We start from the raw sequence: 27,302 nt of genomic DNA on the forward strand, positions 1-27,302 counted from the left end.
TCACCCTTGGATTCACTGCGTTCCATATCCCTGCAGCTCTGCACTATGGTTAAGATGGCTAAAATGTGGTTAAATCCAGGTTTAGGGTATTATTATTATTGTGATTAAACTGATTAAACATCAAGAAGTGAAGTGTTGACCAGATGGCACAGAAAGGCAGGGTGTGGAGCAGGTGGGGCAGGGCAACCTGAACTGGCATGGAATGAATAGAAGAAAGTTAACTGACACTGTGTTAGAGAATCGCACCAGTAATTGGATTTTTACAGATGGTTATAGAACAGGAAATATGTGCCATTATGAGACAGCATGACATCTCCTGGGGGTAAATTGAGGCAGGGGCCATGGCCAGGTGTAGTAGTGGGTAAACCTGCCTTACACCTTATAGTTAATCAAGTTTTGCTTCTGAAAGAAATTCATTGTAAAGTATTGAAGTATTATAGATACAGCATACTACGTTTGTAGATAAAGTAAATGCTGGTGGTTCCCAAAGATAAATCTTAAGTGTCCCATTCTGATTATTAAGTATAAAGAAGAAAAATTCATTAAAAAAAAAAAAAAACATTTTACTGCTGTTTACCGCTGTTTTTATATATGCTTTTGAGCAGGGCTACACAATTAATCAAAATCTTATTGAAATCGCAATATGGAGTACTGCAATATCCAAATTGCAAGAGGGGGTGGTTGCGAAATCACCAGTGGGGCCCCCATTTTTGTTGCAAGAAAAATATGTGTCAAAACTTTCTGAGTATTAAAAAAAAATATTTTTTTAGATTTTAATATTTTTCAATGAAAATGAGAATGATACAAAAAATGATCATCCCCTCTAATATTGTGAATATTATTGCAATATCAGTCAAAATATTTGACTGATATTCGGTCTGATGATCGGGCAGCCCTACTATTAAGTGTGAATTACTGACGTTTTATACAAGAATAATTCAGTGACTATTTATGAATTCCATTTTGTGGTACTTTTGTTTTTCAATAAATTGAGGTTGTTTGTACCATGCATGAATATGTTCTTAATAATAAAAAACATCAACAAAAAATGTCTCTGGAAAACTTCCATCTCGACAAAAGGATTCTGCCAAAGTCAACAACCGAAGTAGTTTCTGTCACAAGAAACCAATTGGTGCCAGCAGCGATGGGTCCCACCTGTGCCGTCCTCTAACTCAGGTAACAGTGCCTGATACAGGGTGTGCATTGTATTAATGTCCATACACGTAAAGGTTATATCTTAAATCTGTTGTGTCCACCCGTTTTTACTGAGTCATAGTGCGACTCCCACACTACATTACAATCACACTAAACTATGTTTGACCTTAGGCATAGATAATTACCAATTTATCATAACTGAGTAAATACAGCTCTTCTCCAGTAAAGGCTGCAGATGTTTTGCTCTTCTGTTTCTTCGCCACTAAACCCCCCGTCTCAAAACTAATCCTCTGAGTAGAATGTAAGCAAATCAAAAGAAAAGAGTAAAGTAAAAAAAGAAGACGCCAGAAAAGATAAACAAATGCAATTCAACTTGACATAAGATCTTATGTAAAAATATGTGTAAACACAAAGTTGCTAACAACCCCAAGACAAGACGGCTTGACTTGCAGGAAGAGCCAGGTGTGAAAACCCTCTGTGCTGGAGTGTGTGTATATATCTGTCTGTGTGTGTGTGTACTCATAAGAACATTGTGTCCAGCCATGCAGTGAGTCAAGGCTATAATCTCTGTCTATCAGTGTGTGTGTGTGTGTGTGTGGGGGGGGGGGGGTCATATGCAGTAGAGATTGTAGAGCCTCCTGAGGCAAATGTGTGAAATTTGTTATATAAATAAAATTGACTTGTCTATTTGTGTTTCGAACCTTGACACCACTGACGCTGTGCCGTGACTGACGTTTTCTACATAAACTTTTCAATGTTTCTCCACTCTGAAATAGTATAACAGGAAGTGACTGCAAGGTTGAACCTGCCTGTGGGGTGTTCTCCTCGACAACACCTCAGATCAGTGTCTCTTTTTACTCTTCTGATCTGTGTAGCTGCCATCAAAGACACCAGAGCTGTTTGTCTGAGGCTGAGATGGGCCCAGCCCTGCCTGCAGTGCATATACACCCTGAGCTATTTCTCATGCCCTGTAAAGGTGGTTTGGTTTCAGACAGGCTGCTACAGGCCTGTATCTGGAATCAGGATGGGCAAACATGAAGAGACTCCTTCCTGTATGTTTGTGTGTGTGTGTGTGTGTGTGTGTGTGTGTGTGTGTGTGTGTGTGTGTGTGTGTGTGTGTGTGTGTGCGTGTGTGTGTGTGCGTGTGTGTCCTTTTCAGGAAACACACATTTCCTGAAAAGGCCAGATGGGTTGCTGCATGCTGCTGGGATTTGCTGTGCTTTGTTCAGTGTGTGAAATACTGTAAAATAAGCCTTATATACCACCTTTCACAAAAATGTATAAACACACAAACAACCATCTCTTAAAACATCTTTGTGAAATATGTGAAACTAAAGGCTTGGTAACTACTTGTAGGACTAGTAAAGTACTGGAGCTGGTGGAACCTTGGCAGCCAATGAGAATTGAGTGATTCAGAGTTGTTTTTTTGCCATTGTTATTTCATATTTCAACCAAGTCCGCCATTTGCTTGGGTTTGAGCTAAAAATGTGGTGGCGCATTTAAACCCCTTTCTTTTTACTCTGTGCTGTGCCGTTTACTACCTCCACGCTATATGTTTTCAGAAATGTACACCACTTTCTTCAATAAAGACTTACTGACCAGAGAAATAAAATTTAAATAGTTAGCTAACTGACAGTTAACGAGCTAACTAGCTTGGTCACCAACAGGTGACTAGCAGGTTTATTTAAAAGATATATTTGTTCCAACAAATCCCTTCTCAATAATGTCTACGAACCAATCCTTGTTGTGCTACAGTTTATAATCTGACAGATGTTAAGCTAAAGTGCAACAATAGCTTCCTCTATTTTGGACTTTCTTGCTCTCCATTCCCTCAAAGCTCAGCACTGTTGAGATGGCAACTGCACACATTTGCAGTTGACCCAAAGTTCACCCAGGTTGCACTTCGCACAAACAAAATTGACAGAGATATACTTTGCCACCACGAGTGTGTCCAATCATTGCATAACGTTGCTGCTTTATGTTGCTGTGACGCGGCCTTAAGGGTCCAAGGACTACAGCTAAGCTCAGTTCATAAAAGGGATAAAAAGGTCAGAAATATAACCGAGGACCAGGCCCAGGTGTTCTTCTAAAAGTAATCAGTAAAATCTCTTCTAAAATACAAAAGTAGACCATGGTTTCCTCGTTGTTTGTGCTAAGTGAAGTCTAGAGAGGTCTTCTTGGCTCTGACAAGAATACGGTAAATAACAGTGAGAAAAGAGGATTTGCAACACTGGAGAAATTGGGTCAAACGATTTAAAGCTACAGGGGGGGTTTTCTTCTTTTACTTAAATCCTTTGAAGAATACCTCTCAACATTAAGAGAATGGCTTCCTGATGTGACACAGAGTAACCTCTGCTAATAACTAAGAAAAGCACTTTGAGAGTTGCCCAAACAATTTCACTGTAAGGTCTATTTAGGAGCTGTATCCTGTAAACTTCTTCAGGAGATGTAGTTTGCCCCGGTAGACGTTCAAATTTCCACTTTTTTAGCACTTTTAAGCACTTCTTAAACTTGGAATGAGCAGTTGACAAAATCATTTCACCGCATAGTCTATTTAGTAGCTTTACTGGAGCTTTCAGTTGCAACACAGTTTGCATTAGCAAGTAGAGTTTGCACAGAAAAATGGAAATGTGAACATCTACAATTCAACAACTGAAGAAACAACAAAGTAGTTACAATATTTCTATTTTGTTTGTGCCTTTGTTTCCTTTTTTCTCTTTTGGTTTTGAATTTCATTAATTACACAAAGCTGAATCATTTTTAGGCATCCTCATCTCACGAGAAGCAACTTGGCCAAGTATATCTGTGGTCAGTGAACCTGACACATTATTTAATGCTAAACCATGAGTGGAAAGAAGATCCAGAGTTTGGGGCCAGAAAGTGCTCAGAACAAATTCTTAAAATGTGAGAAGCCACTGTCTGTCAGGGTTAAACATTCCTGTACTCTTCTGTCAGGTAGTGATTGTGCAAGGCAGCCTTGCGTCAGACACCCTGTGACAGGCTTGATAAGAGTTGATGGACGTGATTGCACTTCATGCCTCAGGCCCTTTCAATGTGGTGAGGCTGCAGTCAGGCAGGACCAGACACGCTGAAACCCTTAAGAAAATATACACGATAATTACAATATCAGCCATTATGCACATTGACCTGGATATGTAGAAATATACTAAATGGATTTTTCTTTTCCCCAGAGGGGTCAGAAAACCGGGTCATCAACAATGCAGCTGCCTCAAGAAGTTTAGTGCCCGAGGTCAAGTGCACACCAGCAGAAATTGATCTATTCACCACCTGTGTTTAACCAGTGCTGTCTGTTTGTTGCATTTTTCAATTAGAAAAGAACATCATGTGCACTCGGGTGTGTCTGTTTTCCCTCTTTCATAGAAACGTATCTACATTTAGAGATACAATCAGAGATGTCATCAAAGTATCTGCTTTTGTTGCCATGTTTGTGACAGACTCGTCTTTTAATGTGCAGATCTCTGGCACATCTACGACAATGACAAAAAGAAGAAAACTCTAAAATTAACCCGGTAACATGCAAGATAGTGAACATGATAAACATCACCATGTCAGCATTTTTACTAAGAGCCGCTAGCATGACTACAGAAGTCTTGAAAGGAACCAATGATGCTTCTGTATTCTGTAATATATATAATGTTACACATAAATGTGGCCAGAGCTTCAAATTTTGAGAAAATATTCCATAGAAATCCCCGTGACCAAACAGCTCAGATTTGCCAATATTCTGAACTTAAAAAAAAAAAATTCTACTCTCTACACCAGGTTTTTTATGCTCGGTCCAGACAGGCTACTGCAGTCTTTTAAGCTACTGCAGTGCTTACATAGGACTAGCTATGGGTCAGGGAAACCTGTAATCTTGGCTGCTAATGTTATCCATTCTCCCCAATTTCGTGTCACATTACTGCTGAAACATGTCCGGTTGGGTAGTTTTTGGTTTAGAATCCTTTACTGGTGACTTGTTATACGGTAAAAAATGTTGCTATATACTCCGTTGCGGTCAGTCTCAGGCTCTAACTGAGTACAACAACAGCAGAGATTTCAGACACTTGCAGACATGAGGAAATGTGCTGACCAATCAGAACAGACTGGGCTTTTCCAGGAGGGGGGGCTCCAACAGAGCATCTCTGACTGAGAGGGAATACAGGTGCAGCAGCTATGGGTAGTATGAGAAAAAAGAGCTGGACATTAAAGCATGTAAACATATTCTAGTAGAATCACAAAATACAAGTATGAATCTGAAAACAGTACTATAGTAGGTCTCCTTTAACTTTTAAAGGGGAAACAACATGGCGACTACAAAGATGTGTTACATTTTATTGCTTAGAGCATTCGAAACAACACATTGATAGATGTTTCCAGTATTTGCGTGGCAACGAAGAGGAAAGGAAACGGATCAACTGAATTAACCCGCCAGTCCATATTGATACAGAGGCATGTGTCACGTAGCTGGCTGCTGTGAGAGCCGTCCAGCAGTCAGTCGTGGGAACCACGAACCACGCAACAACAAAAAGAGAAAGAAAAGGAGTTAGGAAAGCTCAGCGGTTATCCTAAAGTTAGGCGACTTTATGTAAGATTTTGGGAAGATGGTAGTCTCGCATTGCCAGACTTTCCTCAACAGAGCTGCGAAGGAGGGTCTGGCTAGTCCACACAGTATTCCGGGATGGGAGAAAAACCTGCTCTGGTTTGTTGGCATGTCTTTAAACCAATCACAATCGTCTCGGAGGGCGGAGCGAAGCTCCCGCAGCTAAATAGCCTCGGGAAGGAACTTGATTTGGTGGAATGTGTATGTTCAAAGGTTGTTTTAGTTGTGCAACAGAAAATTCAGATGGACAGATAGTCTAGCTAGCTGTCTGGATCTACCCTGCAGAGATCTGAGGAGCAGTTAACCAGAGTCCTCAGAAATAAACAGGAGTTTAAAATTCCAACACAGAGAAAGTGGAAAGTAATGGACATCCGGTGGAATTTCCAACGGCACCGGAGCAATCTCAGAAGTGGAACGTCGTGGATATAGACTAGGATATAGGAAGATAGTAATACGCTTTTCCTATCTTAAGTGGGAAAAATTGACTAAGGAACTGCCATTTGTAATGTCTTTTTTTCCTCAAACAGTACCTAACCACAATTTCTATTGTTACCAAATAGTTAAGATAGGATCTTAAAGTTAAGAAGTTTCTGTAATACGGCCCCAGGATGAGCTCATTTACTCACTCAAATAGGCCTAATGCTTACTTTTGAGTGGGCGGGGCACTTTTTAAAGCAAAGATAACTAAATCCATTATCACACTGTTTCAGTGCAGAAACATGCCTGTGTACACTTCCTTTATTTTGACATAATAGAAAAATCAATCAACAAGTGAAGGCTGCCAGGTTAAGCGGAGGAGGAAGCTGCGAGCGTTTCTCCCAGGAAAACGTGTTCCAACTTGGAGACTTTATAAGCTTGTCACATGTGACCTGATTGCTAAACAAAATAACATTTAGACGCCCAAGGGCTCCCATTGAACCAGGTGTGCGAGAGCTACATCTGGTTGGTGGTGTGTATCTATCTGGATATTTTTCAGTCAGGGTGGAGGGGTTTGGAGCAGAGAGACAAAAGACCAGGACACCCCCCCCCCCCACACACCCCATTCCCGTTTCTTACCGTAAATGTGTGGTTAACCAGAAAAGGCTGTTGGTGGGGGCAGAGCAAATCATGAGGGAAGTGCACTTTGAGCAATCCTTTTTGTTTTGGTAATGTTGAGGGCATTGTGGATTTGTTTAGGCAGAGCCCATGACTTAATGATTATTATGATTTAGTTTGGGCATTTGTGTGTGTTGCCTCTGTTACCTCTGGCTATGCACAGGCGCAGCAGTAAAGGTTAACCTCTGCCTTTCAGAGACAAAAGAAAGAGGGCTAGAGACAGAGTTGGAGAGAGGGAAAAGAAGGCCAAAAAACAGGCTGTGAGTGAATAAAAGAAACAGATAGCAAGAGAAGAAAAGTGAGTGAGAAAAAGAGAAAGAGAGAGAGAGAGAGAGAGAGAGAGGGGAATGGCAGAAACAGCTAGAGAGCAGAAAGTGGGGAGAGGAGGAGGAGGGAGTGACTGAGCATTGCTTTTCAAGAGCAGAGAGAACAAAGACTCCTTTGTGTGCGTTGCTGAGAGAGTGAAGTGGAGCCAGGGTTTAGGGAGTGTTTAACAGTGTACACCGACTGCATTCCTGCAATGTGATTACAAGACTCTTTTAATTTATACTCAGGAAATGGACTTAACTCTTCCCTCTCCTTGCATTCCCTTGCTCTCTGACTGCATTGGTTCCTTTCCCACATGCTTCTCAGTGTTTAAATGACTTGTACCCAGTATAATATGCACAGTGAGTTTATCCGAGTTTTTTTTCTCACTTAAACTCGTGAACAACACGACGAGATGAGAGCGCTGAGACTGAACCAAAACAGTATTTGTGGGCCAGAAAACCAAAACAATTAGCTTAAATATGCTAAAACGCTAGATTGGGCTGTGAACTGCTGAGTTGGATGATTATCATGTGAGGGTTTGTCACCACATTACACATAGTTAACATAAATTAGTTCAGCTTTAAGTGGTTAAAGAAAGAAATAAAGATCTAGATAGCTAGGAAGGTAGATAGACCATCATATCGGGTGAAAAACAACAACTTCTGCTACTGCTCCCAAAACACCACAGCATTGTTTACCAAGTAGAGTGCCATTACACATTGTGGACAGCCTCGGTTATCTAATTTAGCAAATAACATTTGGGACTCACAGTCTGCTGACTTGGCTTGGCTTGCCAAGAAAGGACTGCTGGAGAGGTGGAACGAAAGGAGGGAAATCAGATGTGCAGGATCTGTAGGCCGGGGTCAGGGCACATGGACCGTCAACCTCTGGCCTCACTGCCGAAAAACCCCCGGTCTGTGTCTGGAAGTGATTATCACAGCTGTTTGTTATCAGGAGGAAACATCTGATCTCAGATCATCAACTCCCCCCCTCCCTCCCCGTCTCCTTGGGATGAAGACAAAAGTGCAGTCTCAGTGTGTCCTCCTCACATGAGATTGGCCACTAACTGCTTCTTTTACAGCAGACTTCCTCTCGTTTTTTTGTTGTTATTCCACCCTGACCCCGCTCCCCCACATCTACCACCCACTGTACTCATGCATTCAAATGTAGGATAAAACTCCTTGCATTTTTCTCTCTCTCTCTCGGCTCTAAATCCTCCTTGCTGTGCAATTTACTATTTTCGTCTGCCTTTCTCTCTCAACACTTCTGCTCAGACCTTGTTCCAGTAATGAGGCTCTACATTGTCCAGATTAGGTTCAATCTTCCTTAAAACGCGGTGAAAATATATATATATTTCCCTGAGGCTAAAGAAACCCAGGGGTGGGCTTCGAAATATAAAGCATGAAACAAGAAAAGAAACGCTTTTTGAGAACTCTTTTAAAAGCAGGACAGGGCCAGCTCCCACCCACCAGATTAGCTTCTCCTCAGAAAGACGTTATACGGATTTAATTAGCCTACCGTTTCTGCATGGCTCACTATTCACTCTCCTTTTTTCTTTTATCTGTATTTCAATATGCCCACTCGGCATTTTCCAGACCACCTCAAAACCTGATCTGTTCTGTGTGTGTGTGTGTTCTTTTCTTTTCCCTAATCACAAATGCAGGTCTGTGGTGAAAGGAAGGGCGAAAAGGGTGAGATGAGCGAGGAGGGAAAGCGTTTCGAATCGAATATATGTATTGTCCGTCAAAAAACAATAGAAGGTTTTATATTCAGCCTGGATCAAGCACCCAATCACCAGGTCCTGAGTGCATGAAGAACCACATGAGAAGCTTGTGTAGTGAGGCAACTAAACAAATCTTAGAGTGCGAGTGTCTACAAATGTGTAGGTTGTGTACTTTGGGTATGTCCCAGTGATACTGATATATTGAAAACTGCATCTGTTTCTTTAAATGTTTCTGCTACTCTATCCGCAATAAGCTACTGGTTTTGATCACTAAGAGCAGATGTTCATTCAAGAACGCCCTCCAGAGTGAATACACTTGAAGATTGTGGAAAAAAGACGATATCTCTGGTTGTGCTGCATCGATTTTGATCATTGTTTGGTGCCTCGTGAATCCGTCAATGTTACAGTAGTGCAATGCTAAATCAGTGTAGTACACTGACTGACTTTCTTAAACCCCACTGACATTATGATTAGCATGACGTGTGTAAAACCGCTGGCACAAGTAGATTGCACACGTCCGGAAGAAGAGCTTTTTTAGTGTCGGTCAAAAAATGAGCCACAAGTGTTTTCTGATCTTGTACTTCTATCAGCTGGGTGACATTTGTTAGTACCTCCCAGTATGCCTTCATAAATGATTAGGGAATCACTGTGCTCATTGGGGTGTGAGTGGTGTCAAAGTCAGACGCTTTGTTTGCTCAATCATCCACCTTTAGTACTGCGTTCACTTTGCATAACTTTTCATTTGTTGTAAAATTCTTCCTCATATTATCAACCGCTGTGCAATTTTTTTGAAATTCGATGAGCCTTTGAACTCATGGGTCTCTTACTCAAACTGGACTTTCTGGATGGTCAAGCTTCATCGTCTCGCTGGTCCCTGAAACAACATGCCTCCGACCAGCGCAGACCCTTGCAGGTCTGGTTTCGGTCTGACAGCCACTGCGAGGTTTTGCGGTGCTAAAGCAACATCGTGTTACTTCCACATTCGCTTCTGAAAGAGAACAATTTGTACTTGTGTGGCCACAAGAGGGCGCTTGTCAAGATTGTTGACCAAATAACAAAAGTAGTATGTTTAATATGTGCAATACATTACATTTTTAAAACCTAGGCTGTAATTATTAGCATGGACTTGCGCTCAAATGCTCCCTACGGAATCTAAAACGCAGCTAAGGTTAGAGGGGATTGAGCAGAAAAGAGTGGAGAAGTCCAAACAAAGTAAAGAGCAAAACAAGCTGGACAAGTTTAGAGGAGGCAGCTCATGTGCCCGAGGGTCTGTTTTGTCAGTTGAAGGGAGAGAAGAGAGAAAGAGGCGCGAGAAGCAGTGGGGGACTAAAGGCAGGAGGAGGCAGGACGGGAGGGAGGCATGGTGAAAGTTAGTCTGCATGAAATCCCTCTTTTTCACTTTACATCAAAGCTGAGCCTGGCAATCCAATTCAAAGAGGCAATCTGCATTTCCATGGGCTCCTCCTTATCCTCCCAAACCTTTCCGCCAACCACCAACCATTCTCCCATTCCACCCACACCTTTCTCCTCCGCTCACACAGCAGGACCATTGTCATCCATAATATTACCCCCCTCCCCCCCTCCAACTGTAAACCCGTCCAGACCGCTTTTCCCCACATCTCCCTTCAACTTCGCCCCCTCTGACACCCTTACCATGTTCAGGCGTCCAGTAATAGTAAGACCACTATTTGATGGCTGTTATACTAATTGAAAACAAGGTATAGTTACAACAAATTGTGTATATGGCCTTTTCTTGCTTGGTTCTCCAGTAAAGTCAGAGGTCAAGTTCAGCTTCAGAGCAGCAGCTCTCTGCTTGGAGGGGAATTGCTCAAATGCACATCAATAGGGCAGAAGCACATTATGTCCCCAAGTAATTCGGTAACAACCGTGTGTGAGTGTGTGTGTGTGTACCAATTGGTATATGAGTATAAGAAATATATCTTTAGAAGGATTTTCTTGATTACATTATCTCTACAAATATTTGATGAATTAAGACGACACTGGGTACAGACATTCATGTCCCCCAAAGAATTAATTGACATCTATTTTAACATTTTAATTTGTCCAGTACTTTGGATTGCAACTAAATACTTGCAAAACTAATGGCATCCCCATCAACCTCAGCTGTACTTAATGTTTAGTGCTGATTAGCAATTGTTAGCAAGCTATAATGCTTACCTAAGATGGCAAACATTGGTATACAGGAGCATGTAAATATTGTCATTGTAAGCATGTTAGCATGCTGATGTTAGCAATTAGCTCAAATCACCCCTGTGCTGTTTGCATGGCTGTAAACTCTTGGATGGACCTTACCAAAATTGCAGTCAGAATCATTTGTACCATTTGTATCTTCAAAGCCATTCTGTGTATGCTTACTGTCCCCTTTGTAAAAAGCTGGAAAATGAATCAAAAATGTATTGCGTGTGTGTGTGTGTGTGTGTGTGTGTGTGTGTGTGTGTGTGTGTATGTGTGTGTGTGCGCGGGTGCATAAGCGATAGAGAGACAGAGATAGCTAGCCCCGCCACTCAAACACAGGCTCTGAGAGCGAGATCTCTTTCCTAGATTGTGAATAGCCAAAATGCATCATAGATGAATGTCCTAATGTTGTTGCAAATTAGAAACAGAATTGTTGAGATAGAAGGTGCAAGATAAGGTTCACGTACCCCAAATAATAGAAAATCTATTTTCGTCGGAGCGTATCAATTACTACTATCTTTAATAACTCGGTTTCGGTACCTATCCCTGGGCGTAACCTGACAAACCTGATCATTGCTCAGTAGCCACCACTTAATATACACCCAGTCCGCCACAAAGGTGGATATATTAACAATGTACTTATTTATGAAAGAAACAGAAAAAAAAAAAACTTTAAGCTTCAAGGAATTATTAGGCTATGTAATTATATGTTTGCTTGTTTATTGGCAAGTATGAGTTTGTTTTAACTACTGCTGGACATAATTGTTTGTTTTGTTTTTACTGATGCCGGTGGTTTCTGTGGGTGTTGGTTGACATTTTGTTCCACTGCCGGCTGCCAAATTTTTTTGCTGGTGCTCCGTGGTTTTCTGATCAAAATGTGCCCTATTTTTCTGGATCAAATGCTCTCAGGAGAATCTCCTTGGCCCAGATTTATCTAAGGTGGCCCACAGCGAACAAATAAGTGGATTTCACATTGTGGCTGAAACAATAAACAAGTACTTTTAGTGAAATGTACATTTATACATTTAATACAATTTCAGCACCTTTTGCCAAAGTCCTAGCTGAGTTTTTATGCATGTTTTCCTTAACATTCATCTATTCACTATTACTTACTTTATATTGACATTATATTTGATACCCACGGCTACCGTTACTAGATTTGTCTGTCTGCGTTTCACTGAATTGGGCCTCCCACACACCTTCAAGCTCTGGCCTTTTGTCTTAGGGTGAAAAGGTGTCGAGCACATCTGAAAATGTCAAACCACAAAGAACTGCTAAAGAACTTCCTCTGGAAGATTTAGAGAAGGACCAGAGTAGCCGTGATGCACCGGGTACCACGTGCTGTGGTCGGCTAGTGTGATGTGGTCGGAAAAAGATAGGAGATGACAAATGACCAAAAAAAAGTGGAAGGTAAAGTAGAGACAGAAAGGTGAATACAGGGCGAGACACAGTGACATCTAACCAAAGAGAGAGACACTTCAGTCAAAACCACCATTATGGTTTACTGACACATACAGTTCATGATTTGGCCCAGAAGCAGGTTTCAGATCAGAATCAGAGTTACAGCAAGGAATTGAACCTTTTTAAGATTTTGTGATTCATAAAAAGGACTGGCAAATGTATTTTGCATATAGAAAACTCAGATGATAGGGGGGTACACAGTAAAAGCAACGTGAGATGCTGTGTTTACGTGGATGCGTTGCTACGACAGAGCTAATGTTTATTTAGTGCTTATTAAATACCAAAACACCGCACGCTGGCTTACAGCCAGATTCCTCATGGTGCAATAATGTTGTTGTCCTCCACCTTGAAACTGGCAAGGTACAGCAAGCAGCCGATCAGCACAATGCCACTGTGTAGGGGATTTCACATGGTGTGCAAGCATGCAGGTATTAAACTAGTCAATACAGTGTGTTGCAAGATTGTGTCCCCAAAAAAAGAAAAGCCAGAACTAACTTCTTTGCTGGCATTGTTTTTGTTGTTTAGTCTAATGCATAGTCTCATCATCCATTTATCACTCTCACGGCCAGATCTACGTCAGCGCCTTTCTCCGCACACTATACCGTATATTGCTCTGTAGCAAAGTGGTTCTGGTGCTATGATACGGCTGAGTGCAGACTGCAGTATACTCACTGCTGATGCTATGACTGTTTGAAATGAAATTTTAACAACTGCTGGAATGTGAACGCTGAGTCGGAGATTCAATGTCATCTTTGATTTCTTCCAGTAACTGTAGTATTGCATGGCTGCTAAATCTCCAACGTTTAATGCTTTCCTGTTCACCCCACAGAAAAAGTGTGAGCCTTTGGGCAAAAAATCTTTTCAGCTCTGCCTATCGTTGTCTTGCTCGGATTGCTGCTGCCATTTCCCCAGGAGGCATTTACGAGGAAACCTGCTTGTGGCGGGTTTACACCTGCTTTTAAGAGACAGATCAAAGCCAACATTTTACATCGTGGATCAAAAGTTCCTAGCTAATGTATTGGTTGTAAGGGTAGGAAAGTCAGGGAAACCTAAGTGAAAGTCCCTTTATTTTATTGTATTTTTGGTTTAAGTATTACTTTTACATATTAATCACCTTAAAGCGCCTTACATGTCCCCACTTTTCAAACTCTACCATACACCACACACACATTCAAACACCCTGACAACCACCTCTCTGTTTAGACAATAGCAGGATTTGCGGGATACTGGTGTGCTCATCCAGATTTCACGCTCCTTCAGTCACAGCGAGGAAGTGTCGACCCTTAGCACTCAAGACACTGGGCTTAATTCCACAAGGCCCTAAAATATGAAACACCCTGCTGTGGACACGGACATCTCTGTACCCTTCGTATTTCACTTACCCCACTTCCCTTTCTGTCCATTGTCTCACTATTTACAGTGCATACAATTGTCAGCTATTGCTCATGCTGAAATACGTTGGTTGGCTTCATTTCAACTTTGCTTCAGGGAGATCTCCAGGCAAAACGCTCCATTCAAATTAATCTAGGAGCAGTTTAAATTTTGGCACTGATTATACACCTGTCAGTTGTAGTTTTATCAAATAATCCTTTCTCTCTTGTATGTTATAACTGATTGTAAAGATCTACTTTTCCAAAAGAGCAGTTTACCACAAAAGGCATGATGGAGGATAAAAACGACTCAAAATTACAAAAACAGTTGGATTGTTTTTTTTTCTGATAGTGATTCAGCAGTTGGAGCCTTTGTTTATTAACCACAACAACACTGATCACAGCGCTAATGGTAAAAAGCAATCAAGTTCGGGCAGAGGTTTTACCAACAGAGCAAAACGGAGTTTGCCAAAGCTAAGATAAACCCAAAGTCTTGTTTACGCTTGTTTATTTTGTCTTTGTAACTATAGCCTAAAACACAAATAGTCCCCTTTCAAAAAGACAAAAGAGCCACATGCAATTTAGTTAGGAAAAGATGAGTGACATGGAAATGAATGATGGATTCTTTTTCTGGCTATCCTCGTGTGACCCCCTCGTGGAAATTTTGGCTAAAAACATCTGAGCCACGAGGAGACCTGGAAGTTATTTCAGGTGTTACGCCAGCTCTAATAATAGATGCTCATCTCAATAAATACTAGAAGGCACTCTGGGTGTGCCGCTTTTCACCGTGGCATTGATCCTATTGGCTGAGTTGTGCCAATGATAGGCTGGAAGTCACAGGGAGGATTCACATCATAACAAGGAATTGTGATATCTAAATACTTTAAAGCTGTGCTAATTAATATCTTTATACTAACCATGGATCAAATGACTAAGTGTGATGTGAAAGTGGTTGCTCAGCCTGGTAGGAGGAGTCAAACGAATACAGGACATTTACCCAGAAGACCGCTGTTCGTGTCCCTTGTAAAACCACAATGACAACATAATGTTCTTAAGTCACGTAACATAACTATTTTAATCCAACTTATTCTACTAAACCTAACAAAGTAGTTTTGTTTAAATTCATGTTAACTATGTGTTTGAAACTGATGAATTGAGAATAAAAACAATAAAATATTTTTTCCATAATCAAATATTTTTTATTTTATTCAAACAATTAACACACAATACACTGAGCCATAGGAACGCGACCCAGGACCAAAAAAAGAGCAGAAAGGAAAGTCGGGGAGGGGGGAGACCCAACAAAAACACAACAGCAGGACCGGAGGTCGCAGCTCAACAACAAGACACAAAAAAACAGACACACACAAACAAACAAACAGATGCACAGACAGAAGCAAGGAGGAAAAAGCACAGTTCTACAACATGGACTTCAAGGGTCCAAAGTTTTTTGTGGCGCTCCATTTATACGAGCCGTGGAGAGCTCCGTACATATGTAAAAGTGGCATTCTATTTATACGCCTTCACAATAAATGATGTTGGATTGCTTGTAGTGATGAATCCACAGATAATCATCACCCAGCCCACAGTTCCTCCCAGCTTTACTGAGTGTTCAAGGGTTTTTTAGCGTATTGTTCTGGTTTTCTATGGTGGCCCAAAAACAAATCATTTATTGCACATTTAAAGTGGCTATAAATCAATATTTTAATATTACCAATGATTCAAATGACTATGTATGTGAAAGGTGTTGCTTGTAGTGATGAGCCTACATAAACATGCAGTGGTTTAGCATGTTGTAGCTCATTATTTTAAGTTTATAGTCAGCAACTGTGTCATTTTCATCAGCAAAAAGTCTCTAAAAACCTGCTTAGCACCAAACAACTGACAGACAGACAAAGTTAAACTTGTGAACATAGAGGAGCATTTTTTGGTCTGTGATTGCTGGATGTGTAAATAGACAACTGTTTCATATTCAGTTTTTATCAAAAGCCAATTATCTTATGTTTCAGTGTATGTATTTGTCCTTCTGTTATGCCTGGCTATGGTTTTTTTTTTTTCTTTCTCTATGCTGGTCTCAGCCCACTCTTGCAAAGTAGATCTTGATCTCAGTGAAATTACCTGATTAAATAAAGGTTATATACAGTCCCACAACATTTAGAGAAGGTACTGAAACAACATCTACTCCCACTCGTTTTTCATTTCTCAGTTTCACAAGCCACATTTCAACCAAAGTTTTCACGTTGGAACATATTGTGCCCAGTGAGAACTACTACAGTACTAACACCAGCAGTATCAACATGCCCTCTGATACAGTACTATCCTCTTTTCAGGTGTTGACAGCTGCCTCACAACGGAATGACAAATGTACGAGTTTATATAACTGTTTGGTTTTATCAGCTTATCTAAAAAGGTTTCACAAACCCAACCCAACTCCGACGTTTCTCAATCCATTAGGGAGCAAAACTAAATCATCAAACTGGAGATTTGCCCAACAGCAAGGTTGTAAAACTCATTATTCATAACTAACTCCCTCAGACTTTTAAGGCTGCACCACAGTGTGTGATTGCATCCATAAGCGGCCGTGCTGCTGGTTTTTGTTCTCATCTCCATGCGCAGCAATGTCCTCGACATGCCTGGGAGCAATTTTTGCGAGCAATGTGGGCTCTGATGAATCCGGAAGACAGATGTAGATTTAATAATCCCAAATTGGAGGGGTTACAGGAGTGGAAAGACAAGTGTGACTCCTCACTTCGTCTTCCCCCCCTCCCCTGCCCCACAACCTTCATCATCACCATCACTGTCCATCCTCCGGTTCCTTTTCTCCCAGCTACACTCTCGACTAACCCTGTGACCCCTCCCCCACATCATTCACGGTTCATCAATAAGAAGAAAGAAGGATTTAACGGCTAACTTAGGTCAGGAAGGCCCGTCCATGTCCCCCCCCCCTTCCCCTGCACTTTTTTTGTGTTCCCACTGAGAAGCAGAGAGAAAACATCTACCCAAATTTCTTTTTCTTTATGGGGGGGGGTTAATTGGGGGGGGGGGGGGGGGGTAATTTCTGGAGCTGGAGAACACGTCTGCCAGGAGTACAGTTTAACATTTTGCATTTTTTGCTTCAAGTTGGATGGAAGCTGTCATACCAATTTTATGTATGTATAGTAAATATAGCTATAGCCAGGACACAGTTAGCTTAGCATGAAGACTAAACAGCGACTAAACTGCTAGCTAATAGTTAGATGTCTGTTTAATCTTTACAATAATCTTTGGAAAGTAGACGGCAGTTTTCCATTGTTTCCAGTCTTTATGCTATGCTAAGCTAAACATCTCCAAACTCCAGCTACAACTGATGAAGTGTTATTCATTTTCTGTAACGCTAAGCAAAAAAAAACAGTAAGTGTATTTCCCAAACTGTACACACCTTAGCGTATAAACGATAATTCCCCCATTTACCGGGTGTTGTGTATCAGTGTTACACCATATTCTGTGACCTGATTATGCACTCTTAGCTATACTGCCACTGAAAACAATTTTTTTCATATTTTATTACATGCTTTATTCAGATGCGCTCTTACCAAACACGGCACCAGTATTTAGATCAATTTGAATCCAGTGTACCGAAGTTTGGGACCTGCCAGACTCCAAGAAACTGGAGGATCGAGTGCATGGAAAAAGAAGCATTTGTTAAGTTTAATAAACTTTACTACTAACTATTACTGCTATCAGTCTGCTGTGTTGCAGAGACTACGGGAAGTAACTGGTGCCGACCAAGAAATAGTCCACTAAACAGGCCCTGGAATTTTTTAACTTTTACACTTAATAAACAAGATACTGTTTGGGCCTATGGTTTAATTTTTAGGTATTTATGCTAAGCTAAGATGAGCTAAGCCAAAGAATTTCTAATAAGGGAAGATGTTCCACTCTGTCGATACTTCGGGCTTCACAGTCGAGTGCAGAAAGAATGGGACTCTATGGAGCTATACCCCTCAAAATCCACTTTTCTCAGGATATTATTTTTTGTCTAGTAATTTGAATGTTGCATTCGAAAGGGGATGCTAAGAAAATACACCCTGCGGGGAGTTAGCTTTTTTTTAATGGATTTTTTGTTCTAAAAAGCCTTTTAAAATGTCAATGACATCATATGTGTCATACGACCAGAGATACAGCTTTAGGCAAGCTGTGAGTCATTTCCTTTTTTCTCTCAAGGCATCGACAACAAAGCTGACAGGTTAGGCTGTCCCTGTCAATACACGTGCTAGAAAGAGGTTTGTTAACATTTTAAAGACCACGCTGAAATATTCACTCTGACATTCTGGCTCCGCTTCGGGTGGCATCAACCGAGATCTCTGATCGTAATCAGTCCTTCCCTGACCAATCAGCATTCATTAAATTAGATTAGATTAGATAATAATTTATTCATCCCAAAATGGGGAAATTCCCTTATTACAGCAGCAGCGGTTTTCTACAGTAAAAGCAAAAAATAAAAAAATAAACACACAAACAAACAGGCAAACAACAGACAATGAGCAGAATGCTATTGTGTTACAACTACTCAACCTGTAAGAAACCGATTTATTCAACTATGGACCTAGAATCCATGTTAAACTTGCAAAAACTACAATAAAATCTGAGTTTTGTCAATGGCAATCAGACAAAAGAGATAGATTTAGCCGTCTAGCTCCATAGAGTGCCATTTGTTTTGCACTCGCCTGCAGTCACCCCCAGTGGAACTCTGGTGGAACTGCAACCAAAATGCATTACAATGGGGCTAAATAGGGAGTGAACAGGCTTTCTGTACACGGCCTTTGGCTAAGCTAACCAGCCCCTGCCTCAACCTGCATATTTGCTGTATAGAGATGAGAGTGGTACCAATTTTCTTATCTACCTCTCAGCAAGAAGGCAAATATATTCCCAAAAATGACAAAGTAGTTGTCTGACTGCCTTATTAAAAGGTGCCTTCTGCAAATCAACAAGTGACTTCTCAATACTGTCTGGGCAAAAAAGGGATTTGAGGAGTGAAATTACATTTTGTTGTCTAAGAAAAGAGGCCAAAGGATTAAAGGATCAAGCAGGAAATCACAAATGCAATCCTACTTTCTCTCTAAAGAGCCTTGTATCACCCATTGAGAGGGAAAGTCATTGGAGGGTATTTGTTCCTTCCAGGACTCCTCAACTCACTGCTTCACTTCTGAGGCAGTGCTGACGAGGCGGGGGGTTTAGCCTCGAGGCGAGGGAAGAATTGAGAGAGGGTCTTGTAGAGTTATTCTAGCCTGATCAATAACGCTATTAAACACTAATGCATTCAGTGGAGGCTGACTCAATTTGATTGTGAAGCTTTATTTGAACATGGCAGGAAGCAGCAGCAGCACATCAAAGAGAGGCTTTGTGAAGAGAGGACCAGATTAGAGCCTCTGACGCAAGGATGGACCCAGCCAAGAGGAGGCCATGAATACACACACACACACACACACACACACACACACACACACACACACACACACACACACACACCAAGGAGAACTGCTTCAACACGCAAGCCAACACACTGCAAAGGCATTCAATCTAATTTCACATTTTCCATTCGCTTTGATTGGATGTCTACAGGCACAGCTAGGCAGAGGCAAGTGTGCACACAAATATACACAAATGCACACAAATACTCAAGATTTGAGTTTACTTATACTGACTGTCTAAAAGATGGGTGATGGAATCATTAATAACTTTGTTAAGGGAATAGTCCAACAGTTCAGGGAACACGCTTTCTTGCTGAGAGTTAGATGAAAGAGAGAGTGATCGATGTAATGTTAATGCCACTAAAGTTTTGAGCCAAACGGGAACAATTCAGCTGAGGATTGACACAAATTTGAAGTCGTTGAGTATTTACCACATCAGGACGTGTATGTGTGCCAATGTTCATGGCAGTGAAGAAACAAATGTCACCCAAGTGCAAGTGTGTAGCTAGCTGATGTATTTTTAATAGTTCCTGGACAACAATGGAGCTCTATGTTACCGATGAATAAGTTGGTGTATATAAAGCTTTAAAAATATAGGCAATGATTGTTAAGCCGTTTCGTCATATAAGCGTTCTTACTTTTTTGGAATTACTCCACTTGGTTTAGAAGAAGGTTGGTGCTGAATAGAGTGAGCAGGAGACAAGACGGGTTACACCGTGGTCATGGAGCCTGTTCATAATTTCGTAAGAAACAATCAAGTCCCTTGCCGTTCTGATTTTGTCTTACGATTTCAGCGTCGACCTCTACCGGCAGAAGTCTCCAAATCTCATCTTCTCTCCAGTTAGACATTTTATTGACGTCTTTGTGTAAATCACTCTTCTTCTTTAGGTCCGATGTTTGGTTTCTTGCACTTTTGTGCGAGGGGCATGAAACGTCATCAACACACCCCCAAGCTCACCGTGAATTCTCCGTACAATAAGGGCGCTGGCAGGGTAAAGACCCAACTGATTTGGACATTTGTGTTCTCACTAACAGCTTTGCCAGGTAATGTATAGTATGTATCATTTCAGGTTTGCAGTACATGTTTGAAAGGGGCTTTTTTGGATCAATTCAACAAGAAAGAACAAATAAAAAATATCACCGGCCTTATCGTTTGGGTAGTTCTAGTACACACTTTGCATGCTTCCCTTTATTTCAAGAATCACAATGAGGATTATTTGGTGAGAGAAAGTGTAACATAAGTCATGTTTCCATCTAATTGTTAAGCAAATTTTAAGCAACCTTTTAAAATGTAGCAAAAAAGAAGAAAAAAAACAAAATGCGAATCAGAAGAGTTCCTATCAACTGGTTTAGAGCGAATAAACTACAAGCTGACGTTAAGCATGGTTGTAGATTGTAAACCGGCTTGAAATCAAAGACTTTAGAAGCTCTTTGGCTAAATGGAGAGAGGTAGCATTGTACAAGTTTGCCACCTGTTCAGAATACAGGGCTGAGGCAGAGACATTTGGAGTCAAAAACCACCTAAAGCGAGCGTAAAAAAACCTTTTTGCAAATTTAAAGATTTTTTTCTCCAATTTTGCCATTTACATCAACATTTTCGAATGCAATATTTCAAAATGCACATAAAAATACGTTTGGGAAACATTACTATAGATACATTTAGAGAGCTTTCAGAATTGGTAAATTCCGTCTATTGATTTATTTTTAGTTTTTTTTAATGAAGGACATTGCTACATTATGTGGTCTATGAAACATCGTCTATCTCAACTTCACACAGTAAGCAAATAGCCAGAGCTTATTACCATGTATAACAGGGAAGATTTGCCATATGATTTGCATTCGTCATGCCAATGAAAGCGTGTCGGAGAAAAAAAAGAAGACTAAAAAGCACCTGGCTGAACTAAAAATAAAGCCGCAATCATTTAGACGAAGCCGGTTAATGTTAATTTCCTACAGCAGAGAGGAGTAAAAATGAATGTTCTGCAATAACAAAACTGAAAGCATCAACACTCCCACACATTATCCCCGCTCCTCCTCCTCCTCATCTACCCTCCACCCCCACCTCCTACTTTTACGATGCCCTGCTTCCTAATAAACTTTTGTGGTGTTTGGAATCCATTAGGAGCAATATCCCACTTCTCAAAACATCCTGGCTCATTTTGGGGGAGTGGAGCAAGGAGACGGGGGAGCCGCGGGAGGGGAGGGCCTCAAATTTCCATTTCTATTGAAGGCAGACTGAGGGGGGATTTAAGCATGGAGAGCAGGGCTGCAGGGCCGCAGAGCATACAGTCTAATGGTACAGAGAAAGAATGTCGTAGGGGAGGATCTCAGGGGGAGTGGGGGGACACACACTGGTAGCAAGAACTGTTGCTAAAAAAAGCAAAGGAAATTAGCTATTTTGTACAATAGCATAGGTTTTAGTGAACTGATGCCATATTGTCTTACTTTTTGTCTGTTTTTTGCAGACAAACAGTGAAATTATACGAAATAAAAGGGTGGCTGTGGCTCTGTGGTAGAGCGGTTGCTTGCCAATCGGAAGGTTGGTGGTTCCCTGGCCCTGCAGTCCCCATGTCAAAGGGTCCTTGGGCAATACACTGAACCCTGAGTTGCTCCAGATGTTACGCATCGGAGTGTAAATGTGTGTGAATGTTTGTCTGATGAGGAGGTGTCCAGGGTGTCAATGGTTCCTGTACTATGAAAAAGCGCTTTGAGTAGTCCTCGAGACTAGAAAAGCGCTATATAAGAACAGTCCATTTACATTTAAACAGTAGTTTAAAACCCAAAGTTCAGGCCATGTAGATGAAGTTAGTAGTCATAAATGGGTTTAGCACCAGTTAGCCAGGGAACTGTTGTTCTTCAAATGCAGAAAGGGTTGTTGTGTTTCTCGGTAAAGGACAATGAAAAGTGTCTGATTCCTTTCCTTACAGGACAATTTGCTTAATCAGAAGAAAAACAAGATAAGCACAACTTCAATGCCAAGGTCTCTGCTTTAAACACTGCTTTAAAGGATCTGAGAACTCATGCTTGAAAAGAACTTGTACTTGTGATTCTTCCTGTTATTATCTGCCTTTCTGTCCACCTTTACATTCACAGGTATCGTAACCGGCCGCTTTTATGAATTCCCACCATATCCGTTGTAGTGGGTGTTATCCAGCTCCGAACAAACCTTTAATCCAATTCAGATAGAAAGCACTCAAGTGTCGCAACAATTGTTCCCACAGTGTGAAAGTAAGCCACTATCTGAAACACACAAGAGCTGCAAGACAAATGTGTGGCAGAGGGCCAGCGGGGGGTGGAGAGGGAGGTACAGGAGCGAGGGGCCTGAGATTACAGACAAAGCAGGAGTAAACAGTGCCTTCAGATAAAAAACACGGCCGGGTACTATTAACAATAGTTCTTTCCTGGCAAGGAGCGACAACAAAGCGCCTTCCTGTATGCAAGCCCTCTTGCATGCGCCCTCACTTCCTGTGGACGCTCAGACATACGGCTCGCCGCATCAGCGCTGACCGGCCCTACATTCAATCAGCCTCTGACCCCTGCACTGCTCGCCCTTACAAGACAGTGGTGAAAGGAGTATTCACATCCTTTAGAAATACAGCAAACATACTCCATTACTAGCATTCAAGCATGAGTTCTATTCATAATCCTAATCAAAAATACACAAGTATGACAGTATGTACTTAAAGTATCAAATGTTGTATCTGTTCTGCAAGGAAATGGCCCCTGAGAGTGTTTTATTATTACATCAACCTCTTACATCAAATGTAAATGATGGAATTTGTTTAATAGATTTGTCTAGAATCTTGCTTTTTTGTGAAATATTTGTTAATTTGAGTCATTTGGGCCTCAAAGTTTAGAGAGGTTGTTGTTGTAGCTGCCAACAGCTCACAGACATCTGAATCGTGACAAGGAGCCCCAGTTAGAAAATGCTTATTAGTTTCTTGTAAGTTTTTAAATAAAATACAATCTTAACTTAAACATTAACTAGTTAATGTAGCTGTCAGATTGGAGAGTAAAAAATGCTATATTTGCCATTAAACTCTAGTGGAAAGGAAGTATAAAATAGCACAGAATGGGAATACTCAAGTTAAGAACAGCAAATGTGTACTTGAGTAAATGTACTTAGTTACTTTCCACAGCTGTAAAACACACATGTCCCATAAGACATCTACAGTATATCATTGGAAATTCCTCATTCCCACTCCCACTCATTGAATCCTGCTTTGCTCAGCTTCTTCAAACAGCACAAACATCTCAAGGGGGCAAACAACAATCTTGAGAAGAAATTATGGTTCAAACTGCGTAACTGATTCATTATGTTTGACTTGCTTTTATAAGGTCTGGCAACAAACACTCGGCTGAGGAAAAAGCATATTTCTGGATGGCACATCTCTGCGGACACCAGAAAGCCTCCTTCCTTCTAAATCATTACTATAAATGACGTTTGTGTGATCCATGCTTTTATGATTTCAGCCGGGGAGGGGGCTGAGGATCATAAAAAAAAAGAAAAAAGGAGAACACAGGGCTTGTGGGTAATTACGGCGCAGAGTGGTAGGAGAGGGAGCGTTTGGGAAAGACTCGGGGGCCAGATGTGTGAGGAATGTTCTGGCTGCTGCAGCGTGCAGAGGTGGGTGGATGGATGGGTGGGTGGGGGGGATTGAAGACCAGTCAAATAACACGGCCTGCAGATCGTTAAAGAGCTGTCAAGCCTCCAGCGCTCTACTGTGTATTTCACATCAACTCGCCGAGCAGCTACAGCCTCACCTCATCATTTTGTACAGGCATTTATGGTCCCCAGAGGATGAACCCTAAAGATTTTGGTGATCTTCTCGACTTTTCCTCTAGTGTCATCATGAGGTTGACATTTTAACTAATATTAATACTTTGGTTTATAACCACATACCTGAAAAACTAATGGCATTCCCATTAGCCTCAGCTGTACTGTTTTGTGCCAATTAGCAAATGTTAGCATGCTAAAAACTAAGTCAGTGAACATGGTTAACATAATACCTGCCAACAACAAGCTGGGAGGAAAGCTGGGGCTAATGGGAATGGGGAGACCAGAACTAGGTGGAGGGATTATATCTCTAACCTGGTCTGGGAACGCCTCAGGATCCCCCAGTCGGAGCTGGTTGATGTGGCTCGGGAAAGAGAAGTTTGGGCTCCGCTGCTGGAGCTGCTGCCCCCACAACCCGACAACATATCAGTGCATGAAGCTGGTTGGATGGACACATAAACAGCATAATGCGTTATAAACTGGCATTGCTAACAATGGCTAACTTGGCTAGAGCTAATGAAAACAATGAAAATCCAACTTGTAAATGGAAGGCATTCAACTCGGGTGTGACGTCATTCCCAGCTTCGGCTTCCAAGTTCCGAGGAAGTGGGGACGCACTTGTAGCTCAAGGCACAACTATGCCCGCGTACAGCCTCACAGAGCTGCTCGTATGGCTGAAGACTCTTGGTCGTATTACCCCTCGTATTTTACTGTAGTAGTTTTACTTTTGATACTTTTAGCACATTTTGCTGATAATACATCTGACCTTCTCTTCAGCATATTTTACTTTTCCTAACATTAACAAATTGCAGACTGCTGCATCACCGCAGTAGAGTCCTCCACGATCAATCTGAAACCTCAAGAAGCTGGGCATGTATTCATACATGCTACCCACAATGCACCTGGAGAGCTCAACATGCGTCACAGGCAGATAGTAAGAAAAAATGAAAAAAACACACCCTCCATCTGTTTCTCATCATCCTCATCCATCTCCTCTTCCACCCTCCAACCCCTGTCAAACAGACTCTTTCTCCCTCTCTGTTTCATGCTCTGTCTCGCTAACTCATCCAACACTCCACCGCAACCTCTGGTGCTGTGGCATGGATAAATAGGCCACAAACAGCTGGGTCTGACTCCTGACCAGGACCACCCCTCCAGACCTGACCAACAAGACTCCCTCTCCTTCCCCACCACCACCTCTCTGCGTCTGTGCCCACATGTTTTCAAGACAGAACTGTGAGAGACGTTTTCCCCATTACTGGCTTTGTTTACGTAATGATTTAGTTCGATTTTTTATTCATTCCAACTCATTACCTGAGTTTTGATAAATGAGCGTGCAACTTGTAAAAGATTTGTTTACAGCGAGGAAGAAAATCCAGGTTTTGAGTTATGACAGCTCTACAAAATTCTATTTTCCATGTTCCTTCTCGAGCGCTTCAGGGCCATATACAAATATACCCAAAACGTACATGCTTCAAATAAATTCCTGATTGCGCCTTTAAGTTTGAGAGCGTGTTGTTTGTTCAGCTGCTGAGGGCCTCAGAGAGAAACCCGGGGAGGCCGCGGAGAATTCATACCTTCCATTCATCACAGAGGAGAGGGAGCGGTGAGGAGGGGGTGAAGGGTAAAGAAAGAGCGAGGAAATGAAGAGACAAGAGTGTGTGTTTTTTTTCTGCTCTGCTGAGTAAGGAGAGAGGTAAGCTCAGCTTTCTGACAGCTGGGCTGTAAAACCTCTGCTAGACTGATTGACTGCTCAGGCCTCATTCATGTGACTGTTTTGTACAAATCACCTTAGATTTGCAGCAGCCCGGCATTTCAGTTGCACACTCTCAGTGAGGATATATGGATGTTTTCATTTTTAGGACACTAATCAGATGATTGCACAACCCTTTGGTTCTTTTGAATAGAAAATGTTGGTAAATACATTCATTTGCTTTTCTAGAGGGAGATTAGACAATGGATACTCATGTTGGTGCACAAAGTACAGAGCTAGAAGTGGAGGCTGGCTAAATATGCATACCAACACCTTTAAAGCTCACTAATAATCGCATTATTAGTTTTATTAGGTTTGAGGAGGAGTTACTTGCTGGAACAGTTTTGGGTGCGGCCACTTCCTGGAGTCTTGTCATTACAACAAGATTCCCAGGCAACCAGCGCATAGCTATAGCCGCTCTCATAATTGCCTTCAAGCTCTACCTCCAACAACGTTCTGCAAACAATCAGTGTTACTCGCCAAACACATTGTTTGTGTGTGTGTGTGTCCACATTGTTTACATCCATGTTTTTCCTGTTGGCAGTCTACTTCTTCATTGCCTTTGTTGGCACATTGCTGCGTTTCTTGGCACATCATGATTATAAAAGTGTGAAACCATTGGCAGGACGGTGCACGTAAACAATAAAGGAATTAATCTATTCAGCACCAACTAAAGCTTATATGTTAAAAAAAAATGGTTTCAGTCTGCCTCGAAAGACTGTACCAGGATTAACTAAGAAACAGGAACGTGTGAGGCATGAGTAACATGTGGTTATGGACTCATGCTAATGTGAAGACATACGTGGACCATCTGGGTACTTTTGGGAAACTTCTTTGCAGTCTCTCTTACAACTGTTATCATCACAAAGTTACTGTGGCCCTGAAAGACCACAACACGCAACTTTAGGAAGACGCACAAAAATAGACCACAACACGCAACAATACAAAAACACAAGCAATTCAACCACAGAATGCAACAATAAGAAAACATAAGCAAAAAAAACACAACACGAAACAAAAAGAAAACACAGCGGGGTCTCCAAGCAAAGAGCCAGCGGCCCCGGCAGGCGCTAGCTGGCTGTCGCGTCCCTTTATGGAGCTTCTCAACTCCCAAAACTTTGAAGCAAATTGTCAATTCAACAACAATTTTCCTAAGACCGCCTATATTCAAAATCTAAAAAGTTAATTTCTTGCCTAAAACGTTCTCAGAAGTGAAGTTAGTGGTGACTAAAATGGAGAAAATTATTGAAATTAAAGAAGAAAACTGATTGAAACGCCAGTGGTTGAGGTACATGTGCATCACTTAAAAGTGTGCCCTGGAAATAGTTCCGGTGTGGTCTATTTGCGTGTTTTCTTATTGCTGCGTGTTGTGGTCTATTTGCGTGTTTTCTTATTGCTGCGTGTTGTGGT

At 41.5% G+C, this 27,302-nt stretch overlaps 1 long non-coding RNA gene across 2 annotated transcripts in view; it reads right to left on the reverse strand.

Annotated features, from left to right (window-relative positions):
- The window catches only part of LOC117935390, a 107,058-nt gene that overhangs the window by 72,736 nt on the left and 7,020 nt on the right, over positions 1 to 27,302 (reverse strand). Inside the window, exon 1 of one of the 2 annotated variants that reach the window (XR_004654750.1) lies at positions 1,341 to 1,438. The exons of the other annotated variant lie outside the window; for it this stretch is intronic. This is a non-coding gene — a long non-coding RNA (uncharacterized LOC117935390). Of the gene's footprint in view, positions 1 to 1,340; positions 1,439 to 27,302 lie in introns of those variants that run through there. 2 annotated transcript variants of the gene reach the window in all.

This window comes from Etheostoma cragini, chromosome 20 (assembly GCF_013103735.1).
Source record: "Etheostoma cragini isolate CJK2018 chromosome 20, CSU_Ecrag_1.0, whole genome shotgun sequence".
NCBI classification, from domain to species: domain Eukaryota; kingdom Metazoa; phylum Chordata; class Actinopteri; order Perciformes; family Percidae; genus Etheostoma; species Etheostoma cragini.